This window comes from Pinus tabuliformis, chromosome 5_1 (assembly GCF_031772625.1).
Source record: "Pinus tabuliformis cultivar Carrire ecotype Pingquan chromosome 5_1, CPIR1, whole genome shotgun sequence".
In the NCBI taxonomy this organism is placed as follows: Eukaryota; Viridiplantae; Streptophyta; class Pinopsida; order Pinales; family Pinaceae; genus Pinus; species Pinus tabuliformis.
In genome coordinates this window covers 73375308-73390756 of record NC_142305.1, presented here as the reverse complement: position 1 = coordinate 73390756, position 15449 = coordinate 73375308, and positions in this window count along the sequence as shown.

The following is a 15449-nucleotide window of genomic DNA, read 5'->3' as shown; positions in this document are numbered from 1 at the left end:
ATCATGTTCTTTATGTTTCTATGTTTCTATCAGTGTTCATGGAAATCTGATTACTTGGAATTCATGACAAGTGATCCAACTTCCTTCATTTGTTGTGTATGATTGTAAATGTTTATTTGATATAAGTTTTAAAGCTAGATATGCCTCATTTTCCATTAAGAATTGTTGTTTTTCAATGATTTTCCTTTATCTGACTCCATGCCCAATGGTGGCATCCATCACATTCTCCTTCACCTGTAAAACCATATAAAAAAAAAGAAAATCAGAGTTAGCTATATGAAGTTTTTGAGCTTATCATAGTCAAATTTTTAAGTATATTGAGAGAGCCCTCTCAGATTGGAAGGGCTAAGTTCCAGTAAAAAGTTGGTTTGAAATAGATATGATGGGTTGAAGGTTAACACAGCCCAACCCTTTCTATCCCAGTGATAACACTTTCCATGGTTTTAACTAAGGTGTCTAACTTTTCATCTGATGAAGAAGAAGAAGGTTCTTCTTTGATTGTGACTCTTCTCTCAACCTTTAACCTTTCTCTCTTAGCCAATAAATTTTCTTCCACACTAACAAAATTCCTTTGCATTTCCTCTAAGGTAGCAGGAATTCTCTCCCTGAGCTGATAAGACAGATATGCATTAAAACGATCTGGAAATTTGATTAGAGTTAAACCTAGTGGAGGTTGTATTGCTGTTGGAATAGAATTGTAAATGTTATTGAACCTAGCGCAATAATCTTGAACAGTTTCACTAGGATCCCTCTTTATACTCTCATATTCAGCGAAGATTTGAAGAGGATTCTTATTTACCTCCCACCTTATGAGAAAAAATTGATGAAATTGTGGGAGATCTACAATACTAGCTGTTGGAAATGCCCTGAACCATTTCTTAACTTCTCCTATCAAACTTTGTGCAAAGAGCCTCATTTTCACATCATCTTCATCAACTTATTACAAATATGAGTAATCATTCATCATTGGTGGGCCTCAGTATTGCAGCAATAATGCTGCAACTCATGGGACTCCCTTCTTTACTTTTATCAACCCGGTAGTTCGTAACGAACTTGGAAGCGACGGTGTTGTATGCACAAGTACTAGCTCTTGCTGCAGCTGTCACCTGGTCAGCTGGCACAAGTCTGCTAGGGGCTTAAGACAACTTCTATGAGCTCTTAGAAGAAGCTTTTTAATTGATGGATGGAAGCTAACTCAAAGGAAGTTGATCTACTTGCAGAAAGAAACTGAAATCCAAAAAGTAACATAAACCCTAGCAAACCCTAATTCTACCAGCTAGTCCTACTGATGCAGAGGAGGGAATGCAAACTATTAAAAGAGATGCCATTACTTCTATGAAGGTAAAATGCACATGTCTAGGCTACCTCTATCTGAAGGAAACATCTTTTTGTATTTTCAAATAAGTTATCAGAATTATCATGCATGTGTTTTAACTGGCATTTTACTGTGCAGGGGTGGATCAAGGAAGAGAAAAGGTTGGGAAGGTTCAGAGAGGGTCTAAGGAGTCCATAACACCCTTCCGGAGAGTTTCACAAAGTTTGGCTATCTAGCAACCTCATTTGTGAGCTTCTGCAGGGGTTCTACAGGATGTTTCAGGGATTTCTACAGGATGTTCAAAAATTTCTACAAGATGTTTTAAAGTTGGATTTTGGAGGATGGGTGAGTGAGAGAAGATGCATGAATGGATAGGGAGGTAGGGTAGGGGCCTGAAATGACCCAGGGACTGATGGATGGAGTGATGAGAGGGTGTGGAAAGCTGACTTGACTTAAAGAAGGCTAAGACAATGGAAGAGAAAGAAGATAGGGTTATGTGGGCAAAAGAACAGTTGTGAGACGAGGAACCTAACTAGGAGATGGAGCAGCTGGCCTGGACGAAGCTTAGGTAGATGAGAGAGTGATGGAGATGACCTGCACGCTGTACACTTAACCGAATCAACCAAGTCCTGCACACAATCGAAATCTAAGCTAATCTATCCTAACTGTCAACGAAACAAATGAACAATAGCTTTATTTATACAGAGGACCATGTACAGCACTTAAGCAAAGAAACATCTCAAAAGGTCTGAACGCATGACTAACTTCTACAAATGAAGACATTACACCAAAGATTGCATGGTCAAGCAAACTAGTGTTTTTGTTGGGCAGCACTGATTATGCAATTCCAACCCCTAATCCAATAAGGGAGAGGTGAAACTGAGAGTGTGGACAACCCCTTTTCCTGGAGCTTTATCGATTATTATCCCACCAATCTATTCTACACATCTGAAGCAATTCTATTCCTCAACAGTGACCTATTTAACCAACACAACTAAATCTTGCACAACAAAACCACATTTCAAATGCATAACAGGAAAATCACAATGCATAAAGAAAAGATAACAATACAAAGAAGGAGGCCCTAGGCTCTCAAGTTGGGCCCAACCCCAAGAGCTATGGATCCTATAGAAAACTCAGAGCTGATATCAAATCTGACTGCTTCTCATTATCAAAAAAATAATCATAAGTCAAGAGTTATGCCAACAATGGCTACAAGAGAACAAAATGGAGCTAGCAGCACTGTAGTGCAAAGTATGCAAGAGTTTTCCCAAAAGTCCCTCACGAAGGCTGAGGCCTTAACATTTATACACCACGAGGCCCTAGCTGGCCTCCTAAATCTATGGGACTTAGCTGCCCAAACCATGAGTGAACAGCTCCTTCCAAAAATCTGTTTGGCTGCCTTCTTGATCCGGTTTTGGTGGCCTTTGGAGCTCAGAGTTGGGGGTGAAGATCCCGAGGGAGGCTATTTAATGCCATAGACAACCCCCCTACGAATCCTCAACCCAAGCTTGGCTGTCTCCTAGCCCATGACTGCTCGATTTTGCTCCAACATGTGTCAAAAAAACCTAAAATGATCACGTGTTAGCCACCTAGGAAGAGTGACTACCCTTATTCGTACAAATGACAAAAACATACTAAAAAATAATGCATAAGTTATGAAAAATGAAGGATTGAACAAGGATAATTAGGCCAAATGAGCCCAAAATGTAACCAAATTTGGGGCTCATCATCACCCCCCTGCTAAAATGATTGCTCATCCCTGAGCAACTAGTCTAGCTCCTCGTATTTCATTGCTTTAATCGCCACTCTCACATCCCAGGCTTCTGAAGTAGTATCCTCCTCACTGTCATGGAACTCGGCCTTCTTTTCCACCTCTTCCCACTGCTTATGCTCTTCTTTTTCTGTGCTTCCTTCTACCAATCCCAAAAGCAAAGGTGGGCTTAGCTTGAGGCCGATCCAGCTGGCCTGGAGGTTCTGCATGGACTTCTTGTAGAGAGGCACCCGTGCTAGGGCCTCCCTCATTCTAGTTGGAGTGTGATATTCCCTGATTTTGAGGCTGTGGGACAATGTGTTCCACCTACGGGTGCAAGCATGAACACAATTGTCCCCTAATAATCGCTCCATATCCTCGAAGTGTGCTATAGCCTGAGCCTGCTGATCCATGTATGCTGGTGGGCTGATATCAATGCGGTGGGGTCCCCTGGCTCTACTCTAATCAGCAGTGGCTCATGTAACTCTCAGTTCATAACATCTTTGACCTCTGTCGCTCTCTTTTCTTCGTGGTTTAACCATGAGGTTAGTGCCATCAGCTGCATATGTCCCACGACTGTGTTGGGGTCCCATGAAGTTACATTTGGAAGGGCCAAATTATGGAGGTAGAACTATGATAGCTTGGCCTTGTCCTCTGTTGAGCTGTTATTGCATAAATCTGTGAACTGCTGGGGGCTTTGGATTTGGGAGATACCCCTCTGTGACAATGCATTAATTTGGAATTGCAGCCACTGGTCCGGTAGGTATAGGCCATAAGATTTGGCCGGCTGCCTATATTGCAGAGCATCCATAGCCCAACTGGCCATGTAGGCCAGTTGTGCCTCTTTTTCTTGAACCTACTATTTGAGAGCTTGTATCTCTATGTTTGCTTGCAATTCCCTTTCCTGTAGTTGTTGGTTTAGTTCCTTAAGATCAGCTTGCATTCCTTCTTTGCCATGAGGTTCTGCTGTAGTGTCCTTTGATGTTGTGCCCCTTTCTTTCCTCTGTCCTTGTAGCTGCAGTTTGAGCTTCTCATTCTCTTCCTGTAGAAATACTCACTAGCAGTTTCCCACATGTTTTTCCATAGCTAATTCTCTTCTTGCCTCCTTGAGTTGTTCCTCCAACGGGCCTATATCTGCTACACCTTTAGATTTAGCTATCCTCATCCATGTGTGGGTCCTCACTCTTTCTTCCTCCAGTGAAAAGAAAAGCGGCACTGTGAATTTCTGTGGAATGATTTTCCCGGCCTCCAAAAAGTTATAATAAGAGCTCAAGCTGGGCTGGGGGCTAGGTTCCATAATGTGCTCTACCTCTTCTTCCCTTTGTGGTGATTTGGCTGCCTCCCCCTCCATTCTTTCGGTCTCCTTGAGCCTGGCCAATGTTTCCTGTAGAACGGCTTCAGCATCCTGTAGAGGGGTTTTTGAAGCTAACCTTTCCATTCTCTCCCTCCAGGTAGTTGTCTTCGGGCTCCCCCACTCATAAGTGACTGATACTTTGGAGGGGGTCTTCTCCTGTGGCGAGGTAGGGGTGTCTTCAATGGTAATTGGGTCTTTGGATGGAGGTTGGGGCCTGTCGGTTTTAATTCTTACACTCCTCCTTGCTTTGAAATACAGAGGAGTCTCCCTCTTTCATTTTTCCTTTGGCTTGGGAGAGGTACTTAGGGTGGCCAACACAGCTGCTGCCTCCCTAGCAAGAATTTCGGCATTTTTCTCCTTCTGTTTTCCTTTCTCAGGACTTCCTGTACAAAGCCCTGTAGTGGTTGATTTCTTGCTTCCTATAGAAGTCATTTTTAACCTTCCTGTAGAAACAGACGGCACTGTTTTAGCCTGCTTGGCTGAGGGTGCTTTTTCTTTTAACTTTGCTGAGGCTACCTTAGAGGTGCCCTCATTGACGTGGACTTTTTCAATCCTTTCCACCCTGCTCTGTAGTCTTTTCTCCTTGGGTGTTGGTGTGGTTTTGTCACCCTCTGTTTTGGCAGCTTGGTTTTTCTCATGTTGTCCCTTCTATTCTTTCTTTGGTGTTTTGGCCAGGGTTTCTTGGCCTTCACCTTTCTTCTTTGCTTGAGTGTGTTCCTTCTCCTCGCTGCTAGAGGAGGTGAGCTCCTCAACCAAAATTCGTATGTCATCATCCTTAGTCAAATTTCAAAAGGTTTCCCAGGAGAGAGGGACGGTGTATGTGTGGAGTGCATCTTCCACAAGGAGCTTAATGAGCCCATGATGGGCTATCTGGTCTGTCGTTCCCTCTCTCAATTTGGTGGCACACTCAGTCATGGATTGCAGGAGGAAGTAAGGGATGCTCAACTTTTTCTCTGAGGGTAGGTCCATCTGGTGCCTGAGTTCTGTGAGCAATTGGAAATGATATCCATACACGATGCTAAATCGCCATTCGCACGTAATATACTTCATAATCTAGAGGCTAACTTCACTCCAGAACGGCTGTAGGCTGGTTCTTCGAACTCCATTCTTGTCCTCTAAGAATTGTTCCTCTGGCAAGAAGAACTCCTTCATAGCTTTCTGACCCAGTTTTCTCTCCTACTTATCCCAAGGTACCCCCATCGGTAGATCAGTTACTCTGCTAATGAACTATGGGGTGAGTCTGAGGGTCAATCCTCTGAAGTTGAAAATGGCCAATGTCTTTGACTTTGGCTTCAAGGATCGCAGGAATTCTTCTGTAACCTCATCATCATGACCTTAAAGCTTGTCACAGAATGACATCCATTGTGCACGAGAAAACAGGTCCACCACCTCAGGGGTTTCCTGTAACTTCTTTGAGTCTGTAGGCTCTTTCCTAATGAACCCTCCCGGCATGGTAAAAACTGGCTTTGTTTTCCTGAGCTTGCCTGCTCATATACAGAAGTGGATCTTCGGGATTTCCTTAGACAGAGCGCAGAGCTATGTCTCTGTTATGCACACAGTTTATAAAATTCACAACTTTCTATGAGTGAGCCTTAACAGTGGCTCAATTATAAATCAAACCCTGGAGAAAATCCCGCATACACACTACGACGATAATTCTCATGCAGCGATAAGAAAATGCTTGTAAATTCATGCACAGACTTTAATTCACGGTTTCCTACCCCTTCAACACGTCGACTTCACCACCTTTCAAACCAATTGCATGGGAGAACTATGTTCAGGCTTACCTCATTCTAGAATTGCCACCTTCGACGTGAACAGTCCAAATTCCTCCGTAATGTTGAGCTTCCTGTAGCGCAGCTTCCTGTAGAAGTCGTGCACGGATTCTGGGGAGCGCTTCAGTGGTTCTGGACCTTCTATGCAGCAACAGGACGTTGGAACAGGCCGAGAACTCGGGTTAACAACCTTCAGAGAATTTAGGATGTGTACTCGGCTACAAAACAGTTGAGAATAAATGAGTGCAGTGCGTCATACGTGATTCAGTCGGCGGATTTGAATTTCTACGGAATTCATGGCGCGGGGGTGAGTTGTCCCCGTCGACCCGTTGGCCGACGTCACCTGCTATCATTCCACTATATGTATGCCTAACCGCCGAATCCTTCCCTGTATATCTACCACTTCCATTCCTATTAGATCGCCACTTCTCTCCGACTGGACGCTTCCCACGTGTCCATTTCCTGTCTTGTCGACATAACCAAAGCCTTTCGGATCTGACGAGGCCGTCGGACTGGTTGTGGTGGCCAGTTGAATGGCTACCCGACTTGTTCAATCCATTCATTTCCATAGTTACACACATTTTAGAGCATAGCTTATGTAATTTGACGAAACAGGGTGAGGCACTTACCTGTGCGGCTGTGGACATGATTTTTCTCATGCTTCAGGATGAGGGATGATGGATCTGCTTGCTGCTGCTTCGTGCACAAGCACAGGAGCTCCTCTTCATTGACTGTTGCTGGTTGCGAGACTGGTTTCCTGGCTGTGGATGGTGCATGCGCCGACTTCATGAGTTGTAGGTTCCTTCATGGTGTGTGCTCTAGCCGGATCAACTGCTACAGGATTCCTGTAGGACATCCTGTAGCCGTTTCTCCTCCTGGGGTGCATGCCGAAATAGTGGAGTCACGTTCACAGGTGCAGGGTCCTTAGATTGCCTTGACAGGTAAAGCATTGAGCCTCTGCATGCTTTATTTCCCACTTAAAAATATTTTTTTCTGAGAGTCCAACGTTTTGGTATGACTGTGCAGGTATTTCAATCATATGGCAGCAATGGTGGTGAAAGGAGGTGACAGCAGTGGGGGATGGAGAAAAAAATTGGTTGCATGCCTCCTCATTGGACTTAGAGCTTCAAATTCTTCTACATATTTGGTCCTGGCCCGTCCAAAGATTCTACAGGATGTTTCCTGTAGAAATACAGAACTTCCTGTAGAAAGTCTTGTAGCTTCCTGTAGAAGGCTAAACTATGACCAGATTGCGTCCAAACCTTGGAAGAGATGAGTGTTTATGGAGGGAGTGCTGGTGAGGTCGCCTGGTAGCATTGTAGGGACCCTTTTCCTTGAGTTGAGAGGCCTCCTTTTTGCATGGAATACCTGCAACCTACATTAATTTCCAAAGATTAAGCCTATTTTTCTCTTTCTGCCTCCTTTTTTCTTTTCTTTTTCTTTTTTTTCTTTGTTTTTTTCTTCTTCTTTTTTTTTTTTTTTTTTTTTTAAGGAGACAGCAGGGGCGCCTCAATGAGGTTTTCACCCCTACTATCTGCATTGGGCGCCTCAGAGAGGTTTTCACCCCAGGGTCTTTTTATTCCAATTCTTTTTCAGAGAGACAGCAAGGGCGCCTCAATGAGGTTTTCACCCCTACCATCTGCCTTGGGTGCCTCAGAAAGGTTTTCAACCAAGGATATTTTTTATTTTATATATATATATATATATATATATATATTATGATGCTCAGGGTATGCCCAAAACAGAGGCAGAACCCTTCTCTATGACCAGCACTGATTTTTCCACAGTTTTGATGAACTCTTGCCTCGAAAGAGGTTTCCTGTAGAGCTTTAGTCAATGCCCATTGACGAGCATGGGGATGGATTCCTCATCAATGGTCCGAATAAGAACAGACCCATTGTCATTACACTTCTCCACTGCATATGGTCCTAGCCATCTTGTCCTCATCTTCCCCTTGAAATCCTCATGTCTAGAATCATACAGCAGCGCCCAATCTCCCGGCTGGAATTGTTTGTCATTGAGGTGTCGGTCATGCCATATCTTCCTCTAAAGTTGAACCACTTCTAAGTGGAGAAGGGCCTGCATTCGGTGTTCATCTAGCCCATTCAGCTGTAATAACCTTTCTTGTTGGGCATGGCTGAGATCTAGGTCCAGCTGAGCTGCCATCCTCAATGTATTGTATTCGAACTCAATTGACAGCAAAGCTCTCTTCCCATAGACCAGCTCATAAGGTGTGAAGCCGGTTGTGGTCTTCCAAGTGGTGTTGTAAGCCCAAGTGGCCTCAACCAGGTGATCTGCCCTATCCTTTCTGCTACTGCTCACCACCTTAGTCAAAATCCCTTCTAATGCTCTATTTGTGACTTCCACCTACCCATTTTCTTGAGGATGATAGGGGGTGGAAGTCCTATGCTTGATCTTGTGATGAGCGAGCAAGTCTTCAATTAAGTTGGAGGTGAACTGGCTTCCTTGATCGGTGACTAACTCTCTTGGGTAGCCAAATTTGTAGAAGATGTTTTCTCTTAAAAACTCATCCACCTTTTCTTCTGTCGCTGCTTTGATTGCCTTGGTTTCTGCCCACTTTGTCAGATAGTCTGTGCACACAATGATGTAAGACCTTTTCCTTGAAGGAGGATTGGTAGGACCCACAAAATCCATACCCCACTTCTCAAATGGTTCAAAAGTCACTTGAGGTTGGAGAGGCATTTCGTCCCTTGGAGTCGGCTTCCCCATCCTTTGGCATCGGTCACGTTGGCTGATATATCTCTTGACATCTTGATGAAGCGTGGGCCAATAGTAGCCTGCCTGTAGAATTTTGAAGGCAGTCCTCTTGGCTGCAAAATGTCCTCCACATGGCCCATCATGACAGGTTAGGGGGATGTCAAAGACTTCCTCCTCCCTTACACAACGCCTTAAGATCTGATCGGGGCCAAGTTTGAACAGGTTGCCCTAGATCCAAGTGAATGAGGAAATTTTCCTCACAATTTTGCTTTTCTCTTTTGAAGATAGATGCGGAGGGAACTGTGCTGAGACCAGATAGTTTGCTATATCAGCAAACCATGGAGAGAGTACTGAGATAGCAAACAGATGTTCATCTGGCATCTGATCATCTACTGTTCCATCTTCACCTGCAGGTAAATCCAATATAGACAAGAAGTCAGCAACAACATTTTCTTTACCTAGTTTGTCAACGATAGTCAAATCAAACTGCTGCAACAAAAGTAACCATCTAATAATACGAGCATTCACATCTGGTTTATTCATTAAATATCTAATTGCAGCATGATCAGTATGTACAAATTTTTGATAGCCAGTGATGCAGTGTCGGAACTTGTTCAGGGCATGGACCACGTCCAAGAACTCTTTCTCAGTTACAGTGTAATTCATTTCTGCCTTGGATAAGTTTTTGCTGACAAAGTATATGGCATATGGGAGTTTTTGTTCAACCTGTCCTAAGGTTGCCCCTATGGCTTTGTTCGAGGCATCAGTGTGGATGTGGAAAGGTAGGGCCCAGTTTGGACCTCTCAATATCAAGGCGGACACCAACTTATCCTTTAATTCATTCAGAGCCCTTTGACAGTCGTCCGTCCATTTGAACTCAACATCTTTTGCTAAGAGGCCAAACTGTGGCGAGGCTAGCTTACTGAAGTCTTTAATAAATCTTCTATAATATCCTGCTAAGCCTAAGAAACTCCGAACATCTCTTACCTTCTGAGGAGGTGGAACCTTTTTTATGAGAGAAATTTTATTAGGATCCACCTGCAATCCCTGGCGAGAAATGGTATGTCCTAGCACGGTCCCTTCAGTCATCAGGAATTCACATTTTTCAGGACTAAGGGACAAGTTCATCTCAATGCACTTGGTTAGAACTTTTCCCAGATTGGACAATGCTTCCTAGAAGTTGGACCCATAAGGAGTGAAGTCATCCATATAGATTTCCACCGAATCATGGACCAGCTCAGAAAAGATGCTCAATACTGCTCTTTGGAAAGTGGCAGGAGCGTTGCATAGCCAAAAGGGAAGGACTCAGTAAGCAAAGGTACCCCAAGGAGGAGTGAAGGTGGTCTTATCTTGGTCTTCCGAGTTGATTTGGATCTAGTTATACCCACTGAACCCATCTAGGAAAGAGAAAAACTTCTTTCCCGCCAGTCCATCTAACACTTGATCTATGGAAGGCAGAGGAAAGTGGTCTTTCTTGGTGGCTTTGTTCAGTTCTCGGTAGTCCATAGAGATTCTCCACTTTCCATTTTTCTTGGGTACCAACACCAGAGGGGACACCCACTCGCTATCCGAGATGGGGTAGATGAATCCTGCATCCAACAATTTTTGCAATTCTTCTTTGACAATGTCCTTAAGGGCTGGATTCATTCTCCTCTGAGGTTGCCTGATCGGTTTACAATCTTCTTTGATGTAGATGTGTTGGGTACAGACTGAAGGATGGACTCCTTTCATCTCCTTATAGCTCCAAGCAAAAGCATCTAGATGACTGGCCAGCAGACTATACAGCTCCTTTTCCTGGGAAGGAGATAGGGAGGAGCTGATATTTAACGTTCTCTCGGGGCCAAACTCCACATTTTTAACTCTGGGAGAGATTGGATCAGTCACACAAAGGTCCACTAAGGTGCTAGCTTGAGTATCCTCCACCAATTTCTCAAAGGACAATGCACTGGGAGGCGGATTCTGAATCAAGGTCTCAATCAAATCATCCTCGGTTTGAGGACCTCCCCTGGTGGTTTCTAAGGTGCACAAGGGTGTAGAGTACACCTCATCCTCTTCTCCTTCTTCCAACCAAAGTGGTAAGTCATGCTCTAATAGAGTTTGGGCAGGAGGGTATAGGACTAGCTGCTTGGACATAGGACCATTTTTTATGGTCATTTTTCCTGCTCGACAGCTTATGTAAGCATCCACAGTGGCTAACCAAGGTCTTCTCAAAATAAGGGGGTATCCAATAAGCTTTGCCTTTGGTTGAAGGACCAAGAAGTCTGCAGGATACTCCCAAGAGTCAACAGAGACCAAGACATCCTCCACAATCCCTTCGGGAGTCACGGTGGAGCGATCTGCCAACTGCAGGACCGTCGAGGTCTTCCTTAAGGAACCCTGAAGGTTGGGTTTGAGCATGGTATCCCTGATCAACACATTAATGGTAGCCCCTAAATCAATCAAAGTGTGGGGTATGATGGTGCCATTGATGTGGACATCAACTACAGGACTCCCAGGATCCAAATACTTTGGACAGATTACTTGCCCCAACATAAGATCAGACAGTTGTCCTATGACATTGATGGTTGAGGCATCTCTTTTTCGCCTGCCTGGGTGCCTGAAACACTTTTCCTTAACCAATTTGTTGTATATCGGTACATCTTTGATGGCTTGGAGAAGTGGTATTCTCACACATGTTGGGTTGTGTTATATTCTTTCCACGTAGTTAATAGGGGGTTTGAAGGGCACCCGTAACCCCACTTTATGGGGTCCAGGGCAGCGCCCCGGAAAATTTTGGTTTTGGACCATATGTTAGGTTGGGCGGACCCACCTATGGTTTTGTGCATGATTTTCGCACATGTTTTTTCGATGCGATGGTTTTCGGTCCATGGTATTGGACGCGATGGTTTTCGGTCCATGGTATTGAATGCTTCGGCATGTATAAATATGTATTGTAACATTGAAAGGAACATAATGAAAAATCAAGCTGGTAGTCCCGGTTTTGGGATCCAGGGAAAAATCTATGTGCATATGTGTTTTATGGGTTATGCTCTTGCATTGTTTATTTTCTTTGTTTAAGAATTCGTATGCAGGTAATTTCTGTATAGGGTTAAAACCTACATTTGGTATCAGAGCTGTTTTGGCTTCAAGGGGACACCTTTGTTGCTGAGGGGTTTCGCTCGAGCCTGTGGTAGACCCTGTTCAGTGGGAGATCTGCGAGATCGATTCTGGTGGTGAAAGAAGATGCCGAGCAGTGGAAAGATAGAGATTGAGAAGTTCAATCGTCAGAATTTTGAGTTGTGGAAACTCAAGATGGAGGATCTGTTGGTGGATAAAGATCAGTGGATCGGGGTAGATCCGGGTACTAAACCATCGGGAGTGACCGATGAAGAATGGAAGAAGTTGGATCGGAAGGCAAAGAGAACAATACAATTGTGTGTCTCGGATTCAGTATTGCTGAATGTATCAGGGGAAGCTACGGCAAAGGCTTTATGGGTCAAGTTAGGGACTTTGTACCAATCTAAGTCTCTGGTGAATAAACTGTTCCTGCGGAAAAAGCTATATAACCTGAGGATGAAAGATGGAGACTCAGTGACAGAGCATCTGAATGCATTTAATACTGTGGTAAGTCAGTTATTATCTGTTGATATTAAAATTTCAGATGAAGATAAGTGCATCAGTCTATTGTGTTCTCTACCAGATTCGTGGGATAGTCTGGTTATTGCAATAGGTAGCAATGCAACTACTTTGCAGTTTGATGAAATAGTCTCAGCCTTGCTGACGGAGGAGATGAGATGGAAAAATATGGACAACCAGAATGGTGATGCCTTGTCTGTACGAGGACAGTCCCAGAACAGAAACAAAAATAAGTCATCGAGTGGGAGATCTAAATCTAGAGGCAGATCTAAATCTCTGAGAAAACCTACAAAGGTGGTGTGCTGGAAATGAGGAAAGGAAGGGCACTTCAGAAGGGATTGTAAATCCAAAGCTCCTGATAAGGGAAAGGGATCTGATGATGCTCCTTCTGCAGATGAGAAAAGCACCTCAGATGAAGGTGGGGATGTGTACTTGGCTTCTTCAAGTACACATGTAGATCATGAGGCATGGTTGATTGACTCAAGTGCATCCTTTCACTTCACTCCCCATAGAGAGTGGTTCTGCGAGTATGAGAAATACGATGGTGGTGATGTCTTCTTAGGAGATGATAGGAAGGCTAGAATCATTGGTCTGGGAAAAGTAAAGTTGAAGTTGCAAGGTGGAAGGGTTAGAACACTTCCGGGTGTTCTACATATTCCTGCATTGGCCAAAAATCTGATTTCTGTAAGCAAGTTGGATGATGCAGGTGTAAAGATGGTGTTCGAGAAAGATACCTACAAGATGGTTCGAGGAGCACTGATATTAATGCGGGGAGTTCGAATTGGAACTCTGTACAAGCTGCAAGGTAGCACTGTTGTTGATGGGTGCAATAGTTCTATGGTTCCTGAAAATGGAGTAGAGAATCTAGTGGTCTCTGGAGAGAAGACCATGTTGTGGCATCAAAGGCTTGGACATATTGGAGAGAAGGGCCTTCGAATACTTCATGGTAAAGGTATGGTAGAAGGTATGAATGATAGCTCTCTGGATTTTGATTTCTGTGAAAATTGTGTATATGGGAAGCAGAATCGGGTGAGTTTCCCCTCTGGTGGTAAGAGGACGAAACAGATATTAGAGCTTGTGCACAGTGATGTGTTTGGACCTGTGAAGGTTCCATCACTGGGTAAGTTTGTGTACTATGTATCATTCATAGATGACTTCTCAAGGAATACATGGATATATTTTCTTAAGAAGAAATCTGAAGTCTTTGATAGGTTTAAAGAATTTAAGGCTCTGGTGGAAAATCAGACAGAGAAGAAGATAAAGGTTCTGAGGACAGATAATGGTGGAGAATTTTGCAGCAAGGAATTTGAAGAATTTTGTAAGAAGTGTGGTATAGCACGGCAGAAGACTACTCCATATACACCTCAGCAAAATGGAGTCGCAGAAAGAATGAACAAGACGTTGATGGAAAGGGCAAGAAGCATGCTCAGTGGTGCCGGGTTAGGACAGGAATTTTGGGCAGAGGCAGTGGGTACTGCATGTTACCTGATCAACAGATCACCTTCATCAGTGTTGGAGGATAATACTCCACAAGAAGTATGGACTGGTAAGAAACCCTCTCTTTCACATCTAAGGGTATTTGGATGTGATGCATATGTACATGTTCCAAAGGAGAAACGAACCAAGTTGGATAGTAAATCTGAAAAGTGCATCTTTATTGGATATAAGGATGGTTTAAAGGGTTATAAGCTTTGGAACCTAGTCACACAGAAGGTTGTGTATAGTCGAGATGTGTTGTTCAGAGAGGTAAAAGATTTTATTCAACATGAAGTCCAACCAAAGGAACCTGAGAAGATAGAGTTTGAGCCAAAGGAGGAAGATTCAGACTCTGCAGCAGAGGAGGAATTAGAAGATGAAGAGCCACAAACTCTGTCTGTGAGAAGATCAGTTCGAGAAAGAAGGCAGCCAGAAAGGTATATTCCATTTGCTTTCAATTCAAATTTTTCTGTCTGTTACTGATAATGATCCCAGAACTGTGAAGGAAGCAGTGGATTCAGAGGATGGAAAAATCTGGAAAGAGGCCATGGTCGATGAAATGGCATCTTTGCACAAAAATGAGGCTTGGGATCTGGTGGAGTTGCCGGCTGGAAGGAAACCCATTGGCAGCAAATGGGTGTTCAAGAAGAAGAAAAATGCAGAAGGAAAGGTGGAGAAATACAAAGCTCGGTTGGTAGCAAAAGGTTATTCCCAGGTGCCGGGAATTTATTTTGGTGATATTTTTTCTCCTGTTGCCAAGGTAACTTCTATTAGATTACTTTTATCTGTTGTTGCTGCTTTTGATTTTGAGGTAGAACAGATGGATGTGAAGACAGCATTTCTTCACGGGGATTTGGAAGATGAAATCTACATGAAGCAACCTGAAGGCTTTGCGGTGAAGGGTAAGAAAGAACTGGTATGCAAGTTAAAGAAGTCTCTGTATGGGTTAAAACGGTCACCAAGACTGTGGTATCAGAAATTTGATACATTTATACGGGGACTTGGCTTCACCAGAAGCAAAGCAGATCATTCTGTGTATTTTAAATTAATTGGTGACCGTATTCTTTATCTGGTCTTGTATGTGGATGATATGTTGCTGGTTGGAAATGACAAAGAAATTATCCAGGATTTGAAGACCCAATTGTCCTCCAAATTCGACATGAAAGATCTTGGTGCTGCAAACTATATTTTGGGCATGGAAATTAAAAGAGATCGGTCAAAGAGGAAGCTCTGGTTAAACCAGAGGAAGTATGTCGAGACAATACTCCAGAGGTTTAATATGCAGGATAGTAAACCAGTGAAGGTTCCTATTCCTGTAGGTGTGAGGTTATCTGTTGAACATTGTCCCAAGACACAAGAAGAGGAAGAGGACATGTCCCGTGTTCCATATGCAAGTGTAGTTGGTAGCCTGATGTATGCAATGGTCTATACTAGACCAAACAT